Genomic DNA, 25,115 nt, shown 5'->3' on the forward strand with positions numbered 1-25,115 from the left:
TCACTGCAATCTCTGCCTTCCCGATTCAAGCAATTCTCCTGCCTCAGCCTCCAGAGTAGCTGGGCCTACAGGTGCGTGCCACCATGCCCGGCTAATTTTTGTATTTTTATTAGAGCTAGAGTTTCACCATATTGGCCAGGCGGGTCTCAAACTCCTGACCTCATGATCTGCCCTCCTTGGCTTCCCAAAGTGTTGGGATTACAGGTGTGAGCCACTGCGCCTGACCAAAACCTGAACATTTTCTTTTCTTTTTTTTTTTTTTTTTTGAGGCGGAGTCTTCACTCTGTCGCCCAGGCTGGAGTGCAGTGGCACCATCTCGGCTCACTGCAAGCTCCGCCTCCCGGGTTCGCGCCATTCTCCTGCCTCAGCCTCCCGAGTAGCTGGGACTAAAGGCGCCCACCACCGCGCCCGGCTAATTTTTTGTATTTTAGTAGAGACGGGGTTTCACCGTGTTAGCCAGGATGGTCTCGATCTACTGACCTCGTGATCCGCCCGCCTCGGCCTCCCAAAGTGCAGGGATTACAGGCGTGAGCCACTGCGCCCGGCCAACCTGAACATTTTCTAATGTGATTCAACAAAATGGTGCCAAGAGTATTAACTAACAGGATAAGGCGAGACTATTCTAACAGACTTTTGGGGCCATTCTTCTTATTCTTACCAAAATCTCTAAGGTGATATTTCCAAGATAAGAACAAACTGGAGAACAAATGGAGGAGCTCCAAATTAGGACCTCTGGTTTTTCACTGTTGAATTTAGTCTGATTCTGTTTATTTCAAGAAGCACATGTTGAAAACCTACTTATCAACCAGCACCAGGCTGGGCACTGTGGCTCACGCCTGTAATCTCAGCACTTTGAGAGGCTGAGGCAGGTGGATCATTTGAGGTCAGGAGTTTGAGACCAGACTGACCAACATGGTGAAACCCCATCTCTATTAAAAATACAAAAAAAATTAGCTGGGCCTGGTGGCACATGCCTGTAATCCCAGCTACTCAGGAGGCTGAGGCAGGAGAATTGCTTGAACCTGGGAAGTGGAGTTTGCAGTGAGCTGAGATTGTACCATCGCACTCCAGCCTGGGTGACAAAGCAAGACTCCATCTCAAACAAACAAACAAACAAACAAAACAAAACAAACCAGCACCAGGCACTGTAATACATTTATGACAGTTTCTAACTGCAAGATATATATTTTTTAATGAAGGATTGCTATTAAAAATTAATCTTGGGCTGGATGCGGTGGCTCATGCCTGTAATTCCAGCACTTTGGGAAACCGAGGCAGGTGGATCACCTGAGATTAGGAGTTTGAGACCAGCCTGGCCAACATAGTGAAACCCCATCTCTACTAAAAGTGAAAAAAATTAGCGGGGCGTGGTGGTGGGCACCTGTTATTCCAGCTGCTCATGAGACTGAGGCAGGAGAATTGCCTGAACCAGGGAGGCAGAGGTTGCAGTGAGTTGAGATCACATCATTGCACTCCAGCCTGGGCAACAAGAGCAAAACTCTGTCTCAAAAAGAAAAAAAATTAATCTTGGCCGGGCTTGGTGGCTCATGCCTGTAATCCCAGCACTTTGGGAAGCCGAAGCGGGTAGATCACCTGAGGTCAGGAGTTTGAGGCCAGCCTGGCCAACATGGTGAAACCGTATCTCTACTAAAAGTACAAAAATTACCCCGGCGTGGTGGCAGGAGCCCGTAGTCACAGCTACTCAGGAGGCTGAGGCAAAAGAATCGCTTGAACCCAGGAGGTGGAGGTTGCAGTGAGCCGAGATTGTACCACTGCACTCCAGCCAGGGCAACCTGAGCAAGGCTCCATCTCAAAAAAAAAAAAAAAAAAAAAAAAAAATTAATCTTATAAAAATTATGGTCCTTCCTCATTATCACTAGACTTTGATGTATATGAAGGTTGTCCTAAGACAATCTTTTCAAATGTCACTTATAGTGTAACATATAATTATATAATTGAAGCTATAAATTACTAATTGAAAAAAATGAAAGTGACTTATATAAATATGGGATCAAAGTAATAAGCTCTGGTACTCTTTTGTTTCTTTGTTTTTGAGGCAGAGTCTCCCTCTGTGGCCCAGGCTGGAGTACAGTGGTGAGATCGCGGCTCACTACAAGCTCCGCCTCCTGGGATCACGCGATTCTCCTGCCTCAGCCTCCCCAGTAGCTGGGACTACAGGCGCCCGCCACCGCGCCCGATTAATTTTTGTTGTATTTTTTAGTGGAGACAGGGTTTCACCATGTCAGCCAGGATGGTCTCGATCTCCTGACCTCGTGATCCCTCCGCCTCAGGCTTCCAAAGTGCTGGGATTACAGGCGTGAGCCACCACACCCGGCCAAGCTCTGGTACTTTCTAATTCTTAGTGAAGTTTCATCTTTTCATAAGCAAATATTTACTAGCTAACATCATGATTAGGTTAGTGTTAGGGAGCACTTTGTTGTCTCTATAAGGTGTACAGTAATTTAGGTTCATAATATAAATCTGCCAATTTAAAGAATGCTTCAGTTTATTTATTTTTTGAGACAGCAGCTTGCTCTGTTGCCCAGGCTGGAGTGCTACAGTGACATGCTCATGGCTCACTGCAGCCTTGACCTGCCAGGGTCAAGTGATCCTCCCACCTCAGGAGCTGGGACTACAGGCATGTGCCACCATACCAAGATAATTTTTATATTTTTTGTGGAGTCAGGGTTTTGCCATGTTGCCCACACTGGTCTTGAATTCCTGGGCTCAAGCAATCTGCCTGCCTCAGCCTTCTGTATAGCTGGCACCACAGGTGTATGCCAGCACTCCCAGCTAATTTTCTTATTTTTAGTAGAGACTGGGTCTTGCCACATTGCCCAGGCTGGTCTCAACCTCCTGGCCTCAAGTGATTCTCTTACCTCAACCTCCCAAAGTTGTGAGATTACCAGCGTGAGCTACTACACCCAGCAGAAGCTGCTCTTTCCTTGCTAAATATCATCACGTCCTTGGACTTTGTGTTCTCATCAATTCTAATATCAGCACTAGTGGTTGTCTTTTTTTCTGGATACATTTTCTACCCAGAAAAAAAGTTAAATTTAAAACTACATACTGAAAAAAAAAGCTGCGCTTATCAAGACTTACTCTTTTTTTTTTTTTTTTTTTTTTTTTTGGTGAGACGGAGGATTACTCTTGTTGCCTGGGCAGGAGCGCAATGGCGCAATCTCGGCTCAGGGCACAGCATCCTCTGCCTCCCAGGTTCAAGCGATTCTCCTGCCTCAGCCTTCCGAGTAGCTGAGATTACAGGCATGTGCCACCATGCCCAGCTAATTTTATATTTTTAGTAGAGATGGGGTTTCACCGTTTGCCCAGGCTGATCTTGAACTCCTGAATTCAGGTGATCCACCTGCCTATGCCTCCAAAAGTGCTGGGATTACAGGCGTGAGCTACTGCGCCCAGTCAAGACTTACTCTTTTCGAACCCTCATTGGGCATATATTGACAATCAGGACTTTTACAAAATTACAAAGTATTACAGTGTCATGGCTCTTAAGGTAATCTCACAAAAATGTTGAAATTGGCCGGGCGCGGTGGCTCAAGCCTGTAATCCCAGCACTTTGGGAGGCCGAGGCGGGCGGATCACGAGGTCAGGAGATTGAGACCATCCTGGCTAACATGGTGAAACCCCGTCTCTACTAAAAATACAAAAAACTAGCCGGGCGAGGTGGTGGGCGCCTGTAGTCCCAGCTACTCGGGAGGCTGAGGCAGGAGAATGGCTTAAACCCGGGAGGCGGAGCTTGCAGTGAGCTGAGATCCGGCCACTGCACTCCAACCTGGGCGACAGAGCAAGACTCCATCTCAAAAAAAAAAAAAAAAGTTGAAATCACAAATGATAATGAATTAAAAAGTCTACTATGTTATAATTTTCAGAATTCTAAGTCTTTCATATTTCCTTTTTCAGTGTTAATGATTTTCTGAGACACATTTTCAAAGGATTATTTATAAGAACCAGACAAAATTAAGCCGAAGTCCGTATTACGTGAAACTTCATCTCCTAGGCTTTGTAAATGTGAATGGGTATATGTTTACGTATCTTGTTTCTTGTCTGGAAAAAGTCAAAAGTACTATATCTAGATAATTCTCAAAACTTTAATCACATAAACTCAGAAAAACAGAACCCAAAGATATATACAAAAATTTTGCAGTAAGACAATAAAAGTCTCCTTGAGAACAAAGAAAATGAAAAATCATAAATATCAATCACCTTTAAGAAGGGAATCAGCTGTAATTCAAGGGAAACTTTAATTTAAACTGAAACTATTTTAAAATTCAGGTTCTGTGTCCTAATTATACCTTTTTGCTGACAGAAAAGCTAACAGATACAGGACATATCTGACCCAGGAATCTAAGCAAATAACATACTACCTGGCTAATCCAGTTGAGGTGAAGGTCACAATACTGAATTTGAATATGCTGTGTTCTCTACTGTAAATAAAGTTTTTTATCTTTTCATGCCACTCAAGAAAAAGAGATAAAACTTTCTTATTCTCAAATTGCTTTATACAGAGCCTGTCTTATTTACCCGAAATGTAAACCTCCATGTCTATATATAAGTAAAATTTGTGAAGCATATATATATATATGAATGAGATAGGGTATCACTCTGCTGCCTAGGCTGGAGTGCAGTGTCAGTTCATGGAAGGTATGACCTCCTGGGATCAAGCCAATCTACCGTCTTACCCTCTTGAGTAGCTGGGACCACAGGTGCATGCCACCACTAGCAGCTAATTTTTGTATTTTTTTGTTGAGACGAGGTTTTGCCATGCTGCCCAGCTGGTCTTAAAACTCCTGGGCTCAAGCAGTTGATCCACCTGCCTCGGCCCCCCAAAGTGCTGGGATTACAGGCGCGAGCCACCGTGCCTGGCCTTGAAGCATATTTTTGATACTGTAGAAAAAACGGCCAGTACGGGAGAGTAATAGCTCATTAATTGTACATTCTTACATCAGATGTGAGCTTAAAATAAGTAAAAACTGTACAACTTTCGGCCAGGCGTGGTGGCTTACGCCTGTAATCCCAGCACTTTGTGAGGCCGAGGCAGGTGGATCACCTGAGGTCGGAAGTTCGAGACCAGCCTGACCCATATGGTGAAACCCTGTCTCTACTAAAAATACAAAATTAGCTGGACATGGTGGTGCATGCCTGTAACCCCAACTACGTGGGAGGCTGAGGCAGGGGAATTGCTTGAACCCAGGATGTGGAGGTTGCAGTGAGCTGAGATCATGCCGTTGTATTTCAGCCTGGGCAACGGAGCGAGACTCCATCTCGAAACAACAACAACAATAAACAAAAATGAAAACTGCAAAACTTTTATTTCTTTGATATTAATTTCTGGTCCTTCCTTTAACTATTTATTTATTTATTTATTTATTTTTTTTTTTTTTTTTTGAGACGGAGTCTCGCTCTGTCGCCCAGGCTGGAGTGCAGTGGCCGGATCTCAGCTCACTGCAAGCTCCGCCTCCCGGGTTTACGCCATTCTCCTGCCTCAGCCTCCCGAGTAGCTGGGACTACAGGCGCCCGCCACCTCGCCCGGCTAGTTTTTTTGTATTTTTAGTAGAGACGGGGTTTCACCATGTTAGCCAGGATGGTCTCGATCTCCTGACCTTGTGATCCGCCCGTCTCGGCCTCCCAAAGTGCTGGGATTACAGGCTTGAGCCACCGCGCCCGGCCTAGAAAGCTTGTTAAAGCACAAATTGCTGGGTCCCATATCCAGAGTTTCTGATTCAGATCTGAGATGGAGCCTAAGAATCTGTATTTCCAAGAAGTTCCCAGGGGATGCTGATGTTCTGAGTTTAGAGATCACATCTGGAGAACTTCTGCTCTAGTTTCCTCCCTTTAAGGTAAACTCTTGAGTACTTTTCAGTCATTCAATTTTCTTTGGTATCCAAACCCATGAAAACAGTGCAGTTTTTCATGTGCTTGGGGAGACTTGGCCCAAGCAAGGTAACGAGGGCATTTATGAAAAGTGGCAGCCTGACACGGATGTGTTGGAGCCCAAGCAGAATGTCAGAAAGGCATCCATGGAAGGGTGCAATCTGGCATGCAGCATTTGAACAGGGTGAAGGTGGCAATCACACAATTAAAGAGGTGGCTACTTGGCAAACACTGGGGGATTTATCAATAAGTTCAGGATCCAGAAAGATAAAAAACTAGAATGAGCTCTGTGGGGTTGTAGAAACACAGGTGCAAATGCATATAAGTGTGTGTGTGTGTGTATGTATGTATGTATGTATGTATGTATGTATGTATGTATGTATATGTTTAATCCCTAGTTCTGTCTGCTGAAAAAATCCAGAAGCAACAATACATAACCAAAAGCAATGAGCAAATCTACTGCACAGATTTTGGTTGCTATATATCAGTGTCTACTAAAAAGAACCAGAGCTACTTGGAGAAAAACCTGATTCTAGTGCTAGTGCCAGGAACATACAAAAAGAGCCTGGAATATCTTGCTTTTCCAAAAGCAAGTTATGCTTGAAGAATAATGGGAACATGTCAAAAGGACACAAAAGCCATCCTGAAGGAGGTCCCAGTGGCCAAGTAGGGGATAATTTCAGCATTAAAATAAATGGTAGCATAAGATATAATACTGAATAAATAGGAAATCATGATTCTATATATAAATGAAATAAACTGAAAGTTTAATTAGCAATTGGTTATTTACATAATTTCAAAGTACTTCTCCACAAAATTCTTATTAGTCATGAAGGGGAACAGAGCAACTTTACATAAAGAACCTTGTAGAAATCACCTTGGTCAAATGATCAGAGTGAGCATCACCAGTCAACGAGACAAATTAAAAACATACTCCATCTGATAGAAGGAATGGGATGAGAAAAACAGCATCACTTCTATAATATTCTTGTGCATGATGCATACCCTAAATCTAAAGGAACCACCAGACAAACTCAAATGGAGAAACATTCTACTAAATAACTAGCTTGTCATCTTCAAAAGTATCAACATTATAAAAGTCAAAGACTGAGAAACTATTCCAGGCTGAGCGTGACTAAAGAGAGAGTTAAACACAGCATCAGGCTCAGAATTCTTCTTAAAAAAAAAAAAAGTATTAAATACATGAATAAACATTCCTCTTTGAAAACTTTAGAGAAAAGGATCACTTCCTGGAGTGGTTTCCTTCATCCTACATGAAGGAAAAGTACCAGATGATTCCTCTGGTCCTTTCTAATTTACCAATGCTACCCTGTTTACTATCTAACTGCTTATCTATTATTCAGAGCTCAAGGTATAGTCAGAGTTTTGAGCAAGTATAGCTCAAAACTTCCCCTGGACAGGCAAAAAACAAAAACAAAAACAAAAAAAAAACACATACCAAAAAAGCAGTCTAAGGAAATGTTATACTTTAAATATTATTTTAATGGTAAGCAGGCAAGGCTCAAAAATCTACCCCTAGGTACAAAATGGAAGGCAAACAATGTCTTCTCCCAGAGAAGCCAACATGTACAATCTTTCACATGGTATTTCTCCACTTGATTGTAGGTTCAAACAGGAAGTAATAAAAGGCAATATATTTAATTTTTTTAGGTGAAATATTAACAAAGACTTCTGGTATAAAATAGAAGTCATCTTTTGCTTCCTTTAGTGCACAGGAGACCGATGGCAAGTGGTAAATGCACATCTAAAGTACCATCAGTTGATTTTATAACTGAACTTGAGATGGCTACAGCTTACAAATTAATTAAAATTTTTAATACCTTTAGGCAAAGAGCAGAATAGAACTATGTGGCTGAGATGACTAATTCTGGTTTAGTATATAGCCTAGTAAAACATGACCATAACTGTTTCTTCCCTAGTCTCTTTTTAAAAAAACATGCAAGTCTTTCCAGGGCTGAAGCAAGGTTTAATTTGGCTCAGAAGTACTGGCTTCTATTTAGCTTGAAAAGCTGCACAAAGAAAATCCCTGAAAGAGGATCAGTGAAACAAAGCATTATCTGTTGGAAGTCATAAGGAATGACTTCCCTTATTCAAAGCATTCAAAGCTAGGCTTAGAACTAGGGTATTAGAATATCAGTCTCACCATTAGCAGCAGGGATTCTGATTTTTATTTTCAGAATATAATGCAAAGGATATCCCATCAGCTTTGGCTTTTAAATAAAATGGCAAATATTCATCCTATAAGAAAATACCAAGTTTTGCTGGACACATATTCATTCCCATCACCCACAGTATATTGTAAAATACCCTGAGAATAAAATTATAAATTAAGAGCATTCACTCTGCTTACTTTGTTACTCTGTTTTAAAAGAAGGCACAATGATGGGATGATTTTTAAATGTTTCTGGCTAAAATAAAAAAAAATCCCACTAAATTTGGGGTTAAAAGCCAAACTATCCCCTACTTGGTAAATTAGAACATGCTAAGTTCCTTTACTTGGACTCTGGTTGTTTCATATTCATCTGAATTTTAAAAATGTACCCACTATTACATTATTAATTTCAGTGGGTATGATATCAATATTATGGTTATGATTTTAAAGTCCTTATGTGTTAAGATATATACTTAAGTATTTATGAGTAAAATGATATGTCTGAAATTTTTACTTAATACTCCTGCAAAAACAGTTGGGGGAGAGATAAAACAAGAAAGGCAGAGGCTGAAGGTTACTGAAGTTGGGTGATGAATACATGGATGTTCACGGTGCTTTTCTCTCTAGTTTTGTGTATGTTTGACAACTTAAAAATGGGTTTGTAGGCTGGGCGCAGTGGCTCATGCCTATAATCCCAGCATTTTGGAAGGCCAAGGTGGGAGGATTGCTGGAGCCCAGGAGTTTAACACCAGCCTGGAGAACACAGTGAAACCCCATCTATACAAAAAATAAAAACAAATTAGCCAGGCATGGTGGCATGTGACTACAGGCACAGCTACTACAGAGGCTGAGGTGGGAGGACTACTTGAGCCCAGGAAGCCAAGATCCTGCCAAATGCCACTGTACTCCAGCCTGGGTGACAGAGCAAGATCCTGTCTCAAAAAAAAAAAAAAAAAAAAAAAAAAGTCTGATCTGGGTGTGGTGGTGTACACTTGTAATCCCAGCTACTTGAGAGGCTGAGGCAGGAGGATTGCTAGAAGCTAAGAGCTCAAGGCCAGTCTAGTCAACCAAGTGAGTCCCTATCTCATAAGTAAATACATAAAATAAAAATTTTTAAAGGATTTAAAGAAATTATTTTTAGCAGCCAGCCATGGTAGCTCACACCTGTAAACCCAGCACTTTGGGAGCACAAGGTGAGTCAGCACTTTGCATGAGCCCAGGAGTTTGAGACCAGCCAGAGAGCAACATGGCAAAATTCTGTCTTTACAAAAAAAAAAAAAAAATCTGGCATGGTGGCACATGTCTGTAGTCCCAGGTACTCAGGAGGCTGAGGTGGGAGGATCACTTGAGCCCAGGGGGTTGAGGCTGCAGTGAGCTGAGACTGCATCACTGCACTCCAGCCTGGGAGACAGAGCAACACCCTATCTCAAAAAAAAAAAAAAGAAAGAAAAAAAAAAGAAATTTATTAAATTTTGCTTTAAAATCAGTAGAGACGACATACTTCCTAAATTTCTAATTTTTGGGTTTTTTTTTTTTTTTTTTTTGTAGAGACAGTGTCTCCCTCTGTCACCCAGGCTGGAGTATAGTGCAGTGGTGTGATCATAGCTCACGGTAGCCTCTTGGGCTCAAGCAATACTCCTGCTTCAGCTGCCTAGTAGCTGGGACTACAGGCGCATGCCAATATACCTGGCTGATTTTTAAAATTTCTTTGTGGAGATAGGATCTCGTTATGTTGCCCAGGCTGGTCTCAAACTCTGGCCTCAAGTGATCCTCCCAGTTTGGCCTCCCAAAGTGCTGGGATTACAGGCATGAGCCACTGTGTCTGGCCCCTAAATTTCTACTTTTTAACTAATTAAAGCACATAAACCAGTCATATTTTTTACCTGAGGAATACAATCCTTCGATACTGACAGTTGAAAGTGAGGAAGAGAGTAGTAAATAAACCAGGAGAGAGGCATCTCAGACAATTTCCTTCCAGCATCCTATCCTCAATTACTTCCAGTTATTCTTTTGTTTACCAAACACAACTGTTAAAACCCCAATAAATGGCCAATCTTCTTCACAAGGTGGGGTTCACAGTGGAAAAACATGACAAGAGAATTAGGATAGATATTTAAAAATCACTGCTGTATTTGTTTGTTTACATGTTTGTACCCCAGCCAGCTAGAGAGATCCTCCAGGGTAGAGACAGGCTCTAACTAGTTCCCAGCACTAGCACTGAGCCTGGCATATAGCAGGTAATCAATAAATATTAACTGACTGAACGAATTCAAAAGAAAGAAAACCCGCAAAGAGAGGAAAATAGAAAAAGCTTCTTCATAAAGAGAGGGAAAAAGGCAACAAATTTTAAAATATTGCAGGTCAGGGAATCTGTTTCCCTCAATCAGTAGACAATCATTGGAATCATTTCTGGAGTTCCCTAAGGCTCCACCCAGGACTCAATGTAGATAATGAAATTAACAGTTAACAAGGCTTTTGCTTTCACTATTTTCCTTTTGGAATAATCCCTTTCTCTTTTATCTCAATCACTGCCCGTCTGCTTGTTCTTTTGTTTATTCATCTATCCCTTATATGTAAACTGAATACCTTCACTGTGTCAGGAATACAATGGTGAATAAAATAACTAGTCACAACCTTCAAGATACTAGATACAAGTCTAGTAGATGAAATAAATACATAAATGAATAAAGACCATACAATTTCAAAAGATTAACTAGGTTTGTATGGCATAGGAGGGTGTACAAAGATTCAACGGTCTACTCTAACTGGAAGTTAGGACATATATTACAGAGGTAGATAAGGCTTGGCTGGGCCTGGAAAAATGAGTAACTGCTGGACAGCTAGACAAAGAGAGGCATGCTAAATAAAGGCTCCAAGGAATGACTGATTTGCTGGCGAATCAGTGGGAAGTAGAGTGCAACAAGAAGGGCCTGCAAGGCTGGAGAAGGAAGGGCCAGATCTTGAAGGGCCTTATAGGGCACAGTAAGAAGTTCAAATTTGTGAAGGCTACAGATTAGGGAATCACTGAAGGATTTTAATCAAAGGAATTTCCTGCTCTGGCAGGTATATGGAGAATAATTAGGCAACAAAGAAAGAATAGAGAGGCAAGGACAATACTGAAAATGACAGGATCTGGTCACTGAGCAGCTGTGAGCAATGCCTAGACTAGCTCCTGAGATTTTAGGCTGAATGGTACTGTTCTTTGAAACAGGGAAATGAGATGAAAGAGTAGCTTTAGAGGTTCAATTTTACATTTCAGATTTTTGTTTTGTTTTGTTTTTTGAGTCATAGTCTCGCTCTGTCACCCAGGCTGGAGTGCAGTGGCCTGATCTTGGAACACTGCAAGCTCCGCCTCCCTGGTTCATGCCATTCTCCTGCCTCAGCCTCCCGAGTAGCTGGGACTACAGGTGCCCGCCACCATGCCCGGCTAATTTTTTGTATTTTTAGTACAGATGGGGTTTCACCACGTTAGCAAAGATGGTCTCGATCTCCTGACCTCGTGATCCACCCGCCTCAGCCTCCCAAAGTGCCAGGATTATAGGTGTGAGCCACCGCACCCAATCACATTTCAGATTTTTTAACAGCTTCATTTTACGATTTAAAATATTATTTTAAAAGAAGAAACATTATCCGGCTGTGGTGGTATGCACCTATAGTCCTAGCGACTCGGGATGCCGAGGCAGGAGAATCGCTTGAACCTAGGATTCGGTGCTATAGTGTACTATGATCACGCCTGTGACTAGCCATTGCACTCCAGCCTGATCAACATAGCAAAACCATGTCTCTAAAACGTCTTTAAAAAAGAGGAAAATATGGCCTGGTGTGATGTCTCATTCCTGTAATCACAGCACTTTGGGAGACCAAGCAGGAGAACTGCATGAGCTCAGGAGTTCGAGACCAGCCTGGGCAACACAGCGAGACCCTATCTCTAATTTAAAAAAAGAGGAAGAAATATTACTATAATTCACATATTAAAGGAGAAAAATCACAAATTCATCAACAGATACACAAAAAACACTTGATAAAATTAAATACCTATTAATATTAGGTTGGTGTAAAAGTAATTGCAGTTTTAATAATTAAAAACTTGGCAAATTAGTAGAATTTGAATAGAATAGACTATTAACTATTAACCCAACATAAATTATCAATATGAACCTTGAGCACACATAATCTTCAACAGTGAAATCTTAAAAATGTTCCCTTTAAAATCAGGAACAACACAAGGATGCTTATTGTCATGGCCTTTTTTTTTTTGAGATGGAGTCTTACTCTGTCACCCAGACTGGAGTGCAGTGGTGCGATCTTGGCTCACTGCAACCTCTGCCTCCTGGGTTCAAGTGATTCTTCTGCCTCAGCCTCTGGAGTAACTGGAACTACAGGCGCGTGCCACCACACCTAATTTTTGTATTTTTAGTAGAGATGGGGTTTCACCATATTGGCCAGACTGGTCTCAAACTCCTGACCTTGTGATCCACCCGCCTAGGCCTCCCAAAGTGCTGGGATTACAGGTGTGAGGCACCGTGCCTGGCCATCATGGCCCTTTTAACAGAGAAGTTCTTGTTGATGCATAAGATGATGTAATAAATATAAAGTTAAAAATTAGAAATGGCAAAAATCTTCATTTTTTACAGATGATTGCAGTCATTTAATTTAAAAAAATCTAAAACAATATATTGATAAAACAAGAAAACCATTTAGAAAGACACTAACAAGTTTGTTAGATACAAGATTAATTTACAAAGTTAATAGTACGTCTATACACTAGCAACAACCAATTTAAAATGTAATAAAAACAGAGCCCATTCATTCTTGCTATAAAAACTTAAGGTCTTTGGAAATAAATCTAATGATAAAACCTCTATGTGGAATTTTCTAAAAACTTTTGTTAACATAAAAGAGGGCTTAAATAAAATGGATGGGAAGACTGAACAATATTAACATATCAATTATTCCAAAATTAATCCATAAATTTAACACACTTCTATTCAATATCTCAAAGGATTTTTAAAATATGAGCCTTGACAAAGTGATAAAAAAATTTCTTACTGAAGAGCAAAGGACCAAGAATAGTGAAACAATAATAAAGGAAAGGGCATCTGCTCTACTAGACATCAAAGATTTATAGTGTTACTAATTGAAACTGTGAAATACTAGCTCAGGAACAGATCAACAAATTGGAATTAAAGAGCCCAGACACAAAACTAAGGTGGTATTATTACAAATTGGTGGGGAAAAGATAAGTTATTTAATAAATGTTGGTCAGACAACTGGTGATCAAAATGTGAATAATAGGCAGTGTGTGGTGGCGCACGCCTGTAGTCCCAGCTACTTGGGAGGCTGAGGCATGAGAATCACTTGAACCTGGGAGCAGAGGTTGCAGTCAGCCAAGATCACATCACCGCAGCCTTCACAGAACAAGAGTCTGTCTCAAAAACAAAAAAAAAAAACACAAAAACAAACAAACAAACAAAAAGCCCAAATAACAAAATGAGAAAAATTAGGTTCTGCATCTCACATTATATTTTTTTAATTGCACAAAAAACTAAAAACTGAAAAAAGAAAAACAAATATTCAAAAAACTTACATATAGAACATTTTCATCTTTATGAAAATCTATAAATTCAGTTTTTAGAAAGAGGATAATTAACAATTCTCCTTCTCCTCCTGTAAGTCCTCATCATATATGATTTATGAGTAAGGAACAAATTTAAAATAAGAGACCAAAAGCACAAATCATAAAAGAATTACAGACCAAATGCCTTCCCATGGCCTACAAGGGCCCTCCCCTACCTGACTCGCTTTCTTCCCCTGCTATTCTCCACCTGGTCTCCTCCACTCTCCTCTTGTCTCACCATGCTCTAGCCTCCTTGCGGTTCCTCTGGTACACCAGACATGCTCCTGCTGAGGTTTTTTCACCAGCTGTCTTTTTTTACTTTTTTGTGAGGTGGAGTCTCACTCTGTGGCCCAGGCTGGAGTGCAGTGGCACGATCTTGGCTCACTGCAAGCTCCACCTCCCGGGTTCACGCCATTCTCCTGCTTCAGCCTCCTGAGTAGCTGGGACTACAGGCGACCCCCACCATGCCCGGCTAATTTTTTGTATTTTTAGTACAGATGGGATTTTTAGTAGAGAGCCAGGATGGTCTCAATCTCCTGACCTTGTGATCCGCCCGCCTCAGCCTCCCAAAGTGCTGGGATTATAGGCGTGAGCCACCGCACCCAGCCCACCCGCTGTCTTTTCTCCTTTGAACATTCTTCCCTCCATCTAGCCATGTGGATGGATCACTCCCTTGTTTCAGTCAAGTCCTTGCACAAAAGTACCTTTTCAGTGAAATCTACCCTTACCACCCTATTTAACATTGTACTCTTCCAGCACTACTGATCTTCCTGACGTTGTCCTATTTTTTCCCTATTAGTTATTTTCTAATATACAGTACTATATATTTTTACTTAGGTATTGTGTTTATTGCCTGTCTCTACTTAAGCTCTACTAGGTAGGGAATTCTCGGGGTCTGTAATAGTGACTGATTTTTCTTAATGAGAGAGTTAACATGTTCCAGGCTTAAGGAAAGTCATCGTAAGTTGATATCATCGTGCCAGTTGAGATTATCCTTTGATGCAAGGCCCTGGGGAAGATGGGAAGGACCAGATCTAAAGCAAGGTTGAATAGATCAGTGTAGAATAGCAGGGGGACAAATCTTTTCTGAGCCTGGAGAAAAGGAACGGATCTGAGCAGAATCCAATTACCCTAAATGCTCTGGGAAGTAGGAAGCAAAGTCATCCTTTAGAGTTCTCCATAAATGCCATTTATTTCATGAAGTCCTCCCTTCTGATTCTGCAGTGAGAGATGCTCATTCCCCTTTTCTAGATTTCCATAGTACTTTGTATCTTTTTTTTTTTTTAGACAGAGTCTCGCTCTGTCACCACGTTGGAGTGCAGTGGCGCAATCTTGGCTCACTTCAACCTCTGCCTCCTGGGTTCAAGAGATTCTCCTACCTCAGCCACCCCAGTAGCTGGGACTACAGGCACACACCACCATGCCTGACTGATTTTTGTATTTTTAGTAAAGATGGGTTTTCATCATGTTGGCCAGGATAGTCTCAATTTCTTGACCTCGTGATCCATCCACCTCAGCCTCCCAAAGTGCTGGGATTACAGGCGTGAGCCACCGTACCCAGCCAGTACTTTGTATCTTTCTTATGAAGCTTACCAGACTGTCCAGTAGTTTGAAAGTGAAAGCGTACAAGCCCTGAACCAAGTGTAATAGCTTAGTCATATTTGCATCTCCTAATGAAACTACTCAGCAGTGTAAGTTTTGACTACTTTCCTGATTAAATCTTAGAGGCGACAAAAGCTACAAACTCTAGATATGCTTTACGTTTTCTTTTCTGAGATAGGGCCTTGTTCTGTTACCCAAGCTGGAGTACAGTGATGTGATCATAGTTCTGCAGCCTCAATCTCCTTGACCCCTCAAGTAACTAGGACCACAGGCATGTGCCACCATACTTGGCTATTTGATATTTTCATAGAGACAAGGTCTCCCTATGTTGCCCAGGCTGTTCTCAAACTCCTGGGCTCAAGTGATCCTTCTACCTCGGCCTCCCAAAGTGCTGGGATTCTAGGCATAAGCCACTGTGCCCAATCTATCCTCTATAATTGGCCACGTTTTATAGAACAGGAAATCAAGGTACAACAAGATTAAGCTGATTTGCCTAAAATCACACAGCTGGTAGTTGGCACAGAAGGGATTTGAACCAAGACAGAGCCCACATTTTTAACCACTACACTGAATTTCTTCACCAGAAAATGAAAAGTTTTAGTATACTTGAGATGTGAATATGCATGAGTTTCAGTTTTAGAAATGTTATCATTGCTCTTTCAGATAGAGGAGACCATGAATATCTCACAAAATGATCAAATGCCTGGTCCTTATTCAGAAACATTTATCTTCCAATAGATTAATAGGTTATGTTCTTAAACCCCAGGGTGAGAAAACAGTGCTGGGAGAGAGAGCCACTGTCTAAAGAACATGTCAGGAAAGAAGACTGTGGTTTTAAAAATTGAAAGTCAGCTCTTGGGTCCTTGCTTCCAAGATGACAAATAAAGAAGGAACAATGGTCATGCCAAAAAGAGCTGCAGCCATGTGCTGTCTATTTGCTGCATAAACAGCGCCTGATGCATGCCCAAGGACAAGGCCATTTTAAGAGCTCATCATTTGAAACATTGAAACATGTAGAGGCTACAGCTGTCAGGAATTATTTCTGGAGTGTCTTCAATGTCTATGTGCTTCCCAAGATGTATGTGAAACTTCGTTACTGTGTGAGTGGTGCCACCTATAGCAAAGTAGACAGGAATTGTTCTTGTGAAGCTGGGCATGACTAAACACCCATTTTTAGGCCTCCGGGTGCTGCCCTACAATCTCTACCAAGCCTGTGTAAGAAGTTGAGTTTTAAGGACTGAAGAAAAGCATCTTCTGAAGAAAAATAAAATGGAAATTATACTGTAAAAAATTGAAGGGCAGAGTCAATGTATGAAAACGGCATTCCCCATAATGATTTCAATAGAGTTTCAAAAGTGGAGTTTAGAGGGAAACTGTACACAAAATACCTAAATCTGAAAATCACAATTCAGTTTAATAGCATTTAGTGCTCACCTACAAATGCATTCATTACATTTTACTGACTAAAGAGGATTCAAAAATATGCATCTTTAGGAAGCTCATTAGGGAGGCAAGATTTATATATATAACACAAGACAAAAAATTCAAACATGACAGACCATAATAAATAAATACATGGTTCAGAAGGTAAGTGCTATGTGATAAAGTTCAATTTTCAGCATATTTCGGCGGTTCATTAGCAGCCAATAACTAGCTTTATAAAACCAGAGATTTCCACATTGATTTCCAGATTACTTTGAAACAATCGTAATTCATCTTGATCTTTGCAGAAAATAATCTCCTTAGGAGCTATTAATTGATGCTCACATCTCAAAAGAGGGAAGAACTCTAATTTTATCCTATAGGAAAGAGTATGCCTATGTGGAGGTATTTTTACCTTGAAGAATTGTACACCTTTATTATATGTCTCAGCATGTGATAATGGTAAGAAAGTTTGTAGATCTATTTAAAAAAATGTATCTGTCCACAATATCTTTGTAAGAGAGAGGGCAATCGGAAGGACAGCACTAAAGTAGGCTGATTAAAACAGGTTAAAAAAACAAAACAAAACAAAACAAAACCCAGGTATGCACATTAGTAATGTGACATTATTAGTTTGCTAGGGCTGCCATAACAAAGTTACCACAGACTAGGCCAGGCACAGTGGCTCACGCCTGTAATCCCAGCACACTGGGAGGCCGAGGCAGGCAGATCACAAGGTCAGGAGTTGGAGACCAGCCTGGCCAACATGGTGAAACCCCGTTTCTACTAAAAAAATACAAAAATTAGCTGGGCATGGTGGCATGCGCCTGTAATCCCAGCCACTCAGGAGGCTCGGGCAGAAGAATCACTTGAACCCGGAAGGCGGAGGTTGCAGTGAGCCAACATTGCTCCACTGCACTCCAGCCCGGGCAACAGAGAAAGACACCGTCTCAAACAAACAAACAACAACAACAACAAAAAAAACAAAGTATCACAGACTGGAGGGTTTAACCAACAAAAATTTGTTTCCTAACAGTTTTGGAGGCTAGAAATCAAAGACAAAGGTTGTTGGCAATGGCTGTGTCTTCTGAGGCCTAATTCATGGCTTATAGATGGCCATCTTCTCCCTGTGCCCTCACATGATCTTTCCTTTTTGTGTGTCTGTGTCCAAATTTCCTCTTCTTACAAGGACACTAATCATATTGGATTAGGACCTTCCCCAATGACTTCCTTTTACCTTAATTACCACTTTAAAGACCCTACCTCTAAATATAGTCATATTCTGAGATGCTGACTATACTCCAAATACAGTCATATTCAACATATGAATTAGGGATGGGATAAAGACAATTCAACTCATAACAGTAGTTGATATGGTTTGGCTGCATCCCCATCCAAGTCTCATCTTGAATTGTAACTCCCACTTGAACTGTAATTCCCACGTGTTGTGGGAGGAACCTGGTCAGAGGTGACTGAATTATGGAGGTGAGTCTCCTGTGCTGTTCTCCTGATAGTGAACGAGTCTTACAAGTTCTGATGGTTTTAAAAATGGGAGTTTCCCTACACCAGCTCTCTCTGCCTGCTGCCATCCATGTAAGACGTGACTTGCTCCTTCTTGCCTTCCGCTGTGATTGTGAGGCTACCCCTGCAAGGTAGAACTGTGAGTTCTCCATTAAACCTCTTTCCTTTGCAAACTGCCCAGTCTCAGGTATGTCTGTATCAGCACGTGAAAATGGACTAATACAGTACTTAAGCCACTAACATTGGAGTTAGATCTGTTTTGAGTCACAGTTCAGCCACTTAGTATTATGACCTGAACAAGTTGCTTAACTTCTCTAAGCCTTGGTTTCTGTATAAGGCTGTTGTGAAGAATAAATCACATTATAATCCAAAAAAGTGCTTATGTATACTTACGCCAAGCATACAGTATACACCCAATAAATGCCAGTTTTAAGTTCCTGGTGACCCCAAATAAACTTTTATAACTCTACCTACCTGATACTTAATACTTTTCATCACTTTGGTTTTAATTTCTTTTTTTTTTTTTTTTTTTTTTTTTTTTGAGACAAGGTCTATGTTGTCCAGGCTGGAGTGCAGTAGCATGATCATAGCTCACTGTAGCCTGAAACTCCTAGGCTCAAGTGATCCTCCTGCCTCAGCCTCCCAGCTAACTGGGACTACAGGCATATACCACTGTGCCCAGATAATTTAAAATTTTTTTTTGTAGAAACACTGTGTTGCTTTGTTTCTCAGGCTGGTCTTGAATTCCTGGACTCAAGCAATCCTCCCACTTTGGCCTCCCAAAGTACTGAGATTACAGGAGTGAGCCACCATGCCTGGTTTAAAAATAATTATTAATTTTTTAATTACACTAAAATATTTTTAATTATTTTATAAGATAAAAACATTCTCTTGGAGCACACTAGTTCTGAGAACCCTGAGCTGCCATGTAAGACACTCAGGGCACCGTACTGTGAAGAAGCTCAAGACATACGGAGAAGCTGAAGTAGGTGGTTCAGTTAATGGTTCTAGCTGAGCCTCATCTTTGAATCATCCCACTTCTGGTGCCTGACACAAGAGTAAAAAACCTTAGATCGGCTGAGTGCGGTGGCTCATGCCTGTAATCCCAGCACTTTGGGAGGCCAAGGCAGGCGGATCACCTGAGGTGGGGAGTTCGAGACCAGCCTGACCAACATGGAAAAATCCTGTCTCTACTAAAAGTACAAAATTAGCTGGGCATGGTGGCGCATGTCTGTAATCTCAGCTACTCGGAACGCTGAGGCAGAAGAATCACTTGGACCCAGGAGGCGGAGGTTGCGGTGAGCCGAGATCGTGCCATTGCACCCCAGCCTGGGTGACAGAGCGAGACTCTGTCTCAAAAAGAAAAGAAAAGAAAAGAAAAAAGACAAGGTCTTGCTCTGTCACTTAGGCCGATGCAGTGGCACGATCAGAGCTCACCACAGCCTCTAACTCCTAGGCTCAAGCAATCCTCCCACCTAAAGCCTCCTGAATAGCTGGGACTACAGGCACATGCTACTGTGCCAGACAAATTTTTAAATTTTAATTTTGTATAGAGATGGAGGCAGGGGTCTCACTTTGTTGCCCAGGCTCTGAATTCTTTTCTTCTTTTTTGAAACAAGATCTTGCTCTGTCTCCCAGGATGGAGTGCAGTGGCACAATTTTGGCTCACTATAGCCTTGACCTCCTGGGCTCAAGCAACCTCAGCCTCTCAAGTAGCTGGGACTACAGGTGCACAGCAGTATGCCTGGCTAGTTTTTAAATTTTTTTCTAGAGACGAGGTTTCACTATGTTGCCCAGGCTGATCTCTAACTCCTGAGCTCAAGCAATCCTCCTACCTTGGCCACCCAAAGTGCTGGGATTGCAGTCGTGAGCCACCATGCCTGGCCCTGTGTGAATTCGTGCTCCGCGGATTCTGTGAGCATAACGGCCATTGTTTTATGACACTGTTTTGAGGTGGTTTGCAATAAATACTCGAGGACTACAGAATAAAAATAACTGGAGCTATGGAATCATAGAAATGTATAGATTATAGATAAAATATATTTCACATAAATATACACATTATAGATAACTAGGGCTACAGAATCATAGAAACAAAGGAGACTATAGAAACAAATATATAATAAACTCCTTCATTTTAAACGTGAGGAAACTAAGGTCAACCTACAGTTGCCTGATGAGTGACAGAACTGGGACATACACTTAAGTCTCTTCACATCCAGTCCTGGGATTTTTCCAAAACATAATTACTTCATAATAAGTTCTAAATTATAAAAGTCTCTTATATTATTATTCAAACTGCAATATTTCAGGATGAGAAGACTCTGCTTTCTGTTCAAGACCAAACATAATTGTATTTCTGGTTACAGATAACTTACCCCTGTATCCCTGACCCACGACAGATACTCAATATATGCATACATGCTTTTTGGGCTTTTCTTTTTGAGACGGAGTCTCACTCTGTCACCCAAGCTGGAGTGCAGTGGCATGATCTCAGCACACTGCAACCTCCGCCTCCCAGGTTCCAGCAATTCTCCCACCTCAGTTTCCTGCGTAGCTGGGATCACAGGTGCTTGCCACCATGCCTGGCTAATTTTTGTATTTTTAGTAGAGATGGGGTTTTGTCATGTTGGCCAGGCTGCTCTCAAACTCCTGACCTCAGGTGATGCACCCACCTCAGCCTCCCAAAGTGCTGGGATTACAGGCATGAGCCACCATGCCCAGCCTCAATAAATATTTTTTGAAGTAAAGAATTACTATATCAAGGTAGCTACAAAACTGTAAATAGTGCAGCTTAGATCTGCAGTGGTTGTGTTTGGAAAATTAAAATGGCATTTTCAGTTTAGAAATAACATTTATAAAGTCAAAACACTATAACTGCCTCCCCTTCCACCAGTTGTTAAATTCACTAAAGGCAGTCTTTGCAATTGCCACAACAGGGTCTCCAATGTAAGTCCTCAATGTTTGTCTTCTGATGTATACATAATATCAACACATACATACAATACATTATATAGTCTGATGTATACATAAACACATATTTATAAATCTATAATACTGATGTAATTGGAAGCATAACCTGCCAATTTCCTCTAAGTATGCATTTTCCCTGATATGAACTGAATGTTTATGTCTTCCCCAACCCACTCCCACACTGAGATACTGAAGCCCTAATAGCCAACGTGATGGTATTTGGAAGTGCGGCCTTTGGGAGGTAACCAGGTTTTGATAAAGTCATGAGGGTGGAGCCCCCATGATTATTAGTGTCCTTACAACAAGAGGAAGAGAAACCAAAACTCTCCCTCTCTGCCATGTGAAAATATAACAAAAAGGTGGCTATCTGCAAGCCAGGAAAAGAGTTCTCACCAGGAACCAAATCTGCTGGAACACTGATCTTGTATTTCCCAGCCTCCAAAATTGTAGACATAAATATTCATTGTTTAAGCAATATTGTATATGGTGTTTGATTATGGCAGTCTGAGTTGACTAAGCCACCTGCTTGTTATTTAGTAACGTAAGTCTTAGTCGGGCACACGTCCTTCAGCTAAAGATTATGCTTCCAAGTGCTGTTTCCATCTAGGTATGGCCAGTGACAAGTTTTCACCAATGGAATGAACGAAATTAGTATGTGAAACTTATTTCAAAGGAAGAGATATGCTCTCCTTTGAGATGGTAGAGAGCATTTGATTTCCTGATTTCAACGCAGCCACTGTATCAAATTTGGATTGTGTATACTCAAACTGATACTCAAAGACAAAAATGAAGATCTTTCTTGTTAAGCAACTGTTTGGTTAGATCTCTTTGTTAACTTGTTTTTTAATACAATAAAAACTTCATATTTGTGACTATCATATTTTCCCACCAGTTTTGGCCCTTTTCTCCTCTGGGTTAACATGCTTCTTATCTTCTATTTATTTATCTGGCTTATGAATATAAAACTCTGTTCAGCTTCTGGATCACTCTTTTCAGCGACGTTTAAGTGTTATGAGGTCATTTCCGGTCCCATCATTGACAAGATTGCATGTAAAAGCAAGAAGGTAAATTCAGAAACATTACTGTGAAAGTCTTAAAAATCTAGCCAGGTAAAGAGAGACGTATAGATTAAGAGAACAGAATTGAGAGTTCAGACATAAACCCTTACATTTATGGTCAACTGACTTTCAACAAAGTTGCCAGCGAAATTCAATAGGGGAAAGAATAGTATTTTCAACAAATAGTGCTGGGATAATTGGATAGCCCTATACAACAACAATAAAAAATGTACATAGACCCTTATCACACACCATACAAAAAAAAAAAAAAAAAAAAACTTAACTAAAGCAAAATTTATTAATAGTCTTAAATATAACAGCTAAAACTATAAAACGTTTAGAAGAAAACATAAGAGTAAGTCTTTGCAATCTTGGATTAGGCAAAGATTTATTAGATGACACCAAAAGCATAATCCATAAAAGAAAAAAATTGTTAAGTTATTAAAACCTTTGCTCTTCAAAACACACCATTAATTTAAAAAAAACCACAGAGTGGGAGAAAATATTTATAAATCATATACGTGATAAAGGACTTATTTATATAATATATAAAGAACTCTCATGACTCAATAGAAAGATAAATAACACAATTTAAAAATGGGCAAAGGCTGGGCATGGTGGCTCACACCTGTAATCCCAGCACTTTGGGAGGCCGAGGTGGTCGGATCATAAGGTCAAGAGATTGAGATGCTCCTGGCCAACATGGTGAAACCCCGTCTCTACTAAAAATACAAAAATTAGCTGAGTGTGGTGGCATGTGCCTGTAGTTCTAGCGACTTGGGAGGCTGAGGCAGGAGAATCAATTGAACCTGGGAGGCAGAGGTTGCAGTGAGCCGAGATTGCGCCACTGCACCCCAGCCTGGCGACAGAGCAAGACTCTGTCTCAAGAAAACAAACAAACAAAACAAAACAAAACAAAAAACAAGGGCAAAAACTCTGAACAGACATTTTACCAAAGAAAATATATAAAGGGCATGAAAAGAGGCTCAACACCATTAGAAAAATATAAATAAAAACCTCAAATGAGATACTACTACACACCCACTAGAATGGTTATAGAAAAGGATTGACATCAAGTGTTGTTGAGGATATGGAGAAACTGGAACCCTTATACATAGCTGGTGGGAATGTAAAATGTTATAGCCGCTTTGGAAAATAGTATGGCAATTTCTTAAAAGTTAAACATAAACTTACTATACTCAGCAATTTCACTCCTAGGCATCAATCCAAGAGAAATGAAAACATATGTTCACAGAAAAACTTGTGGGTGAACGTTCATAGGAGCATTATTCATAGTAGCCAAAAACTAGAAACAAGCAAAAAGTCCATCAACTGGTAAATGGATAAACAAAATGTGGGCTATTCATACAATGCACTATGCAACAAAAAGGAACAAGCCACTATTATGCAACAAAAAGGAAGAAATAACTGTCATTTACTATAGCAGAGATTAACCTCAAAATCATTATACCAAGTAAAAGAAGCCAAGTATAGAAGACTAAGTATTGTATGGTTCCATTTGTACATACATTCCATTTATATAAAAGCAGATTGGGGTGACTGGGTCTTGGGGGTAGGAATGAGGGCTGACTGCAAATGAGCACGAAGGAATTTTAGGGAAGTGTTAGAAATACTCTAAAACTGGATGTGATGATTGATGCATCATTCTATGAACTCTCTACTAAATTGAACAAACAGGTGAATTTTATACTATATAACTTATACCTTTATAAGGCTGCTGAAAAAGTTAAAAAAAAAAAATCTAGCCAGAATCTTTCTGCAGACAGTAAAGAAAGGGAAACCACTGTATATTAACGTAAAGCTTCACCAGTCCTTTGTAGGACTGTGCCTGCAGATTTATATGTATGCATTCAGAGTGCATTGTGGCAGAGACTACTGAAGTTGTACCTCAGCATCCACTCTGCTTCTTCCTTTAGTAATAATCCTTCCTGTCAATTGGGCTTGTGGTTATCCATCTAAAGATGATCTTTCCCAGCCATCCCTGCAGCTTGGTATGGCCATATGATTAGGTCTGGTTGGTAAATAAAAGTGATAGATGTCATTTGATACTTGTGCCCCTAAAAGGGAAGGGATGTGTTATCTCTTCCTTTCCCCTGTTGGCAGGGAGATGGTAAAAGCTCTAACAAATCCCTGAACCCATCAATGGAAGCAGAGGCACCCTACTGGCCTTGGACCTCTCAATCCTAGACTGTATGTGAGAAAAACCACTGGATTTTAGGATAATTCAATCACAGTTTAGAAAATAAAGAATGGAGTTCATTTGTCAACTGTAAGTATGATAGGCAGCAACTATCTTTATGGACTGTTTGCAGACCAGCCATAAGAATGTTCTTATCTAATTGCAGAAAAATTTATGCAACAACTTCTGTTAGTTTTCAATATTTAAGATCTGTTGTAGATAAATATGCTGGGAAATCTATCCTGGACAATAGTATGTATCTAAAGTCTATTTATTTAAGGAGTGTTCCTCAAAGTTATTAAAGTTTTAGAATTTGTTTCTTTTGAGTGTTAAGATCTATTTTCTGAAACAATGAGTGGCCAGTCATTTTCATTGCATACAAACACTGGCATTAACACAGCACTAAGTAAAAATCTGTTCTTTTTCTTATCCTATAGTTACTCCGTTGAAACTTTAAGACAGTCATATAGTACAAAGAAACCCTTTGCAGACAGCTCATTTATAGAGAGAAGCTAAGTATTTACTTACTTGCTACTCAATTTAAAATACAAACATGGCAGGCAACCAACCAGGAGAAGAGCTAAAAGTCTCAAAGCACTGCCCTTTTCTCTACTATAGAAGTTACGAGGTTGAACCTTGGAAAATTTCCACAAAATAAGG

At 40.5% G+C, this 25,115-nt stretch overlaps 2 protein-coding genes across 15 annotated transcripts in view; both read right to left on the reverse strand.

Annotated features, from left to right (window-relative positions):
- CACYBP (calcyclin binding protein) overlaps nucleotides 1–25,115 on the reverse strand; it is a 753,822-nt gene that overhangs the window by 77,273 nt on the left and 651,434 nt on the right. The gene's annotated exons all lie outside the window — the stretch shown is intronic.
- Nucleotides 1–25,115, reverse strand: part of RABGAP1L (RAB GTPase activating protein 1 like) — a 790,617-nt gene that overhangs the window by 61,307 nt on the left and 704,195 nt on the right. The gene's annotated exons all lie outside the window — the stretch shown is intronic.

Source organism: Macaca thibetana, chromosome 1 (assembly GCF_024542745.1).
Source record: "Macaca thibetana thibetana isolate TM-01 chromosome 1, ASM2454274v1, whole genome shotgun sequence".
Classification (NCBI taxonomy): domain Eukaryota; kingdom Metazoa; phylum Chordata; class Mammalia; order Primates; family Cercopithecidae; genus Macaca; species Macaca thibetana.